Below are 4,487 nucleotides of genomic sequence, written 5' to 3'. Positions count from 1 at the left end.
ACTATTTTTGTGGCAAATACCCCTAGGGGTGCCACATTTGGCACAGGCGATAGGATGATCGCAGCTTCAAGTCTCATAAGAGGACTATTAAACACGGTAAAAAAAAAGTGAAAAAAATGTAAAATTTTTTACAAATAGAACAAGCTCAAATCAACCCCTTTTGCCCCAATTAAAATAAAATTGAAAACAAAAAAAATTACACATTTGATATTGCCGTATTCAGAAATATCCGATCTACCAAAATATAAAAGTAAATTAATTCGATCGGTAAATGGTGCAACGAGAAACAAAATCAAAACACCAGAATTACTTTTTTTTTTGGTTGCCGCAAAATTGCAATAAAGTGTGATCAAGACCTCTTATCTACCCAAAATGGTATCAGAAAAAAAACATCAGCTCGGGGCACAAAAAATAAGACCTCACCCAGCTCCAGATCCCGAAAAATGAGAACGTTACGGATCTTAGAAAATGGCGACAAACTAAAAAAAAATAAAAAATTTCGCAAAGTTTCAGAATTTTTTTTAACCCTCCCACTTAAAAAACAAAACAAAACTATTCATGTTTGGTATCTGCGGAACCATACTGTTTTAGGCAATCTAATTGCCAGGTCAGGTTTACCATATATTGAACATGGTAAATAAAAGAAGTAAAAAAAAAAAAAAAAAACATTGTAGAATTGCACTTTGTTTTGCAATTTCATCATGCTTTAATTTTTTCCCCCATTTTTCAGTACACTATGTGGTAGAATCAAAGTTGTTATTCAAAAGTACAACTCATGGCTGGGGAAAAAAAAAAAAGCTATAACTCTTGGGAGAAAGGGAGAAAAAGAAATGAAAACAGAAAATAGCCTGGGGGGGTGAAGGTAATAAAAGCTTTCACAGTAATAAATCACAAAATTCCTATAAATCACATCCACTTTGTGCATCAAATTCACTCATCGGGGGAACTTACCCTAAAATGTATAAATCCCTTTGTGATATTTTTTTTGCCGAGCTATAACACGCATGTCAGTGATCTGTCACCATACAGGTGCAGGCCTGGAATAGTGCACACTCATAACATGAGAGCAGGATGCAGATAGGACGGCTATATTGGAAAACTTAAAAAAAAAAAAAAAATAATAAAAAAAATTAGAACACATTTGTCTAATAGACAGGCGGCTTTTATTACAGTTCAGGCTGCAAGACACAGGGATATTTTTGCAGAACGCACGATGCTACTGTAACAAAGCCGGCGCATTCATTTCTATTAATGTACAACAGATTTAAGGTGGGGTACAAAGATGGTCCCAGATCACAGGTATCCGCGTCCCGGCTTCATGTCCTGTGCCTCTGACTCCATCATCAATGCATAGTAAGCGCTGGAGCTAGACCCGGCCCACACGTCCCTGCGCGGGATCATGCCGGGCAACAACCAAGGTGGTGGGCAGCTGACTAGTATGGTAGACGGCCTGCCTCCTGATATATCCTACGAGCAATAAATAGAAGTAACTGGATACAGGAAATATATATATATATACACTCATCTCAAACATGTAGTAGGTGTAATAATAAGAATATTGGCAAAGATCCCCAATTAGAAATGTAGTATAGTTCTTCTGATTTGCTACGTCTCTTTCCTCATGCGCAGGGCATTGCAGTAGCAGGTAACCATGGTTACGACCAACAGCCAACTAAATTACTGTTACTAAATGAGCCGTCGTAACCATGGACAACTAAGCTACTGCGACAAAGCGAATCAGGAGAACTATACTACATTTCAAATTTGAGGCATTTGCTGATATTATTATTACTACATATTGGCATAGGATCTTGGAGATACGACTACCTCGTTAAGTTCACACAGGCACCATGCCCCTTTCCTGTTGCTCTACCTTCAGCTTAGCAACCAAGACAGACTGGTTACTATGGACAAATCCATAGCAACCAAGTCAAATGTTTGACAAGCAAGTGGAAAAACAGCTTGGCAGCAGTCAGGTTGTGCCAATAAAGGATTGTTTCAGCACAGACAACCCTTAAAGGGGTGTAAAGGTTCTGCCACTCAGCAGTAATGTTTGGGTGGGTTGGAGTTGATGCTTTTCAGGGTGGCTTTTGCCAGGTGTCGGACCCCGACCGATCACACAATAATGACCGATCCCAAGGATTGGCCATCAATGAAAAAGTAGTGGACAAAGACTGCTTCCCGTAGAAGTGATATGGACCCCGACACCCGGCCATATTCCCAATTACACAATTTATTTTATAAAATTTAGTTGGAATTTACTCAACAACATATACAGAACAATTTATTCTACATAAATCCCAGAAGAAGAAAACTAAAACCATAATGGAGGAGAATATTTAAAACATGGCAGCGTAGGAACAGGTTGCCCATAGCAACCAATCAGGTTCCACCTTTCATTTTTCAAAAGCCTTTTTTAAAATGCAAGACGCACTCCGATTGGTCGCTCTGGGTAACGCCTTTCCTGCAGTAATTTTAATGAATCTCCAAACATTTTACTAACTTACATAAATTTACAAGACAATAACGAGAATCCAGAATACGATGCACACATTATTCCCAACTATGTGCAAAATCCAGCGTGTCCACATAGATAAAGCTTGTCGGTGACAGTCACAGCATAATTAAATGGGGTTGTCCACCTTCTGGGACTAATTATTATTTTTGTTTCTTTTTACTAAGTGCATGTATTTTGGGCAAAAAAAAATTAAATCATTAAATGGAATCCGTCAGCAGGTTTCTCCATTTAATCTGACAGCAGCATGATGCAGGGGAAGAGAACCCGAGTCCAGGGATGTGTCACTTATTAGGCTGTGTGCTGCGGTTTAAACACAAGCAGGAGATTATAACAGGGTGACTAGGTGTTTCGTGCCAGACAGTCCAGCTACTGTGTAACCCCGCCCCCACCACTGATTGGCAGTTTGCTGACAGTGTACACAGGAAGCTGCCAATCAGGGCTGTGGGCGGGGTGTTTAATCAGGACTCGGTGTGTACAAGGCTCAGCATTCAGAGCACAGTAGAGAAAACAGTGATTGCATCAAAAGGACAGCAAGTGATACATTGCTGGAATCAGAGTCTCTGCCCCTACATCTTGGTGCTCTCGGATTACATAGCAAAAAACCTGCTGACATATTCCCTTTAACTACTCAATTACTACTGATGAGATCCATCGTCGGCTCTACCAAACAGAACAGGGATAAAAAATGTACTAAAACCACATCAGTGTGAATATACCCATAAACAGGTGGGTGACACCCACCGAGGCGGCCATCACCATGGCTATGCTATAAATACAACGTGCAACTAGCAGTAGGATGACTGTGCCACACTGACAACGCCGACATTCAGTACGAGGAAAGACGAAGGATAACAGACGACGTGCGACACGGTGACTTCATAGCAGCAGTCAGGCAAGGGAGACCTAAAAAGCAACCGTTCACCCCCGACTGGGCGGTAAATACGCCGAGAACCGTCTCTACCGACGTATTACACTATATATGGCTATTGGGATTGGCGCTGTGCAGCAATTATTGGCGCAACATTTCCCTATAAGATGTGAGGTCACTCGACCCGCTATTAAAGGGAGGTTGCTCAGAAAACAGTCTTCATTATTTTTTTTTTTTTAAATTCTGGACAAACCCTTTAAGCTTGGGTACAGCACAAAATGTAGGTAAAGCAATAGTGAGCTGCACTACTATCAGTAGTTCATGGACTGCACTCACAGCGTACGATGGAGGCGATGCCCTCACCCTCTGAGAACCGCATCCCACTGCTGAGGGGGCTAGTTCACAGCAATTTGGCTTCGTTAGAGGCTACTGAAAATTAATTTACTCGAAAAAGGAAAGTAAAGACAGAGAACACCCAATACGTGCAGTTAAGCGAGTGGCTGTGCATCCAGATTTGTCGTAACATCTAGACAGCCACAAACTGGGATTGCAACCTCTCTGAAATTAAAGGAAAGGTCCAATTTGTCAAAAAAAAAAAAAAAATTTTTTTTTACTATTTCAATGTATCTAAAAATAAACAAAATATAGAATTTTATAAACAAGCAGTAAAAAAAAAAAAAAAAATATTAAGTGTTTTGTTTTTACTGTTCCTATGTAGACTTACGGGATTCTAAAGAAAATGATATATATATTTTAGATAAAATATACTTACCGGTATACTATAATATATATATATATATATATATATATATATATATATATATATATATATATATATATATATATATATATATATATATATATATATATATATATATATATATCAATATATACACACACTATTATAAATATATATTATATAAAAAACAGACCCCTCGTAATCTGATCCTACTAAGTTCCCGGTCTTGTCTGTCTTCCGCAACTTTTCACTATCATATTTTGGTAAATTAGCAACAAATGGCAATAGCATGGCAGGATCAGACTACACAGGGTTTGTTTGTAGTCTGTTGCTATAGCGACGGTAGACACAAAACAATTGTT

Source organism: Ranitomeya imitator, chromosome 3, assembly GCF_032444005.1.
Source record: "Ranitomeya imitator isolate aRanImi1 chromosome 3, aRanImi1.pri, whole genome shotgun sequence".
In the NCBI taxonomy this organism is placed as follows: domain Eukaryota; kingdom Metazoa; phylum Chordata; class Amphibia; order Anura; family Dendrobatidae; genus Ranitomeya; species Ranitomeya imitator.
The sequence above is the reverse complement of the archived record's forward strand: the minus strand, read 5'-3'. Positions refer to the sequence as shown.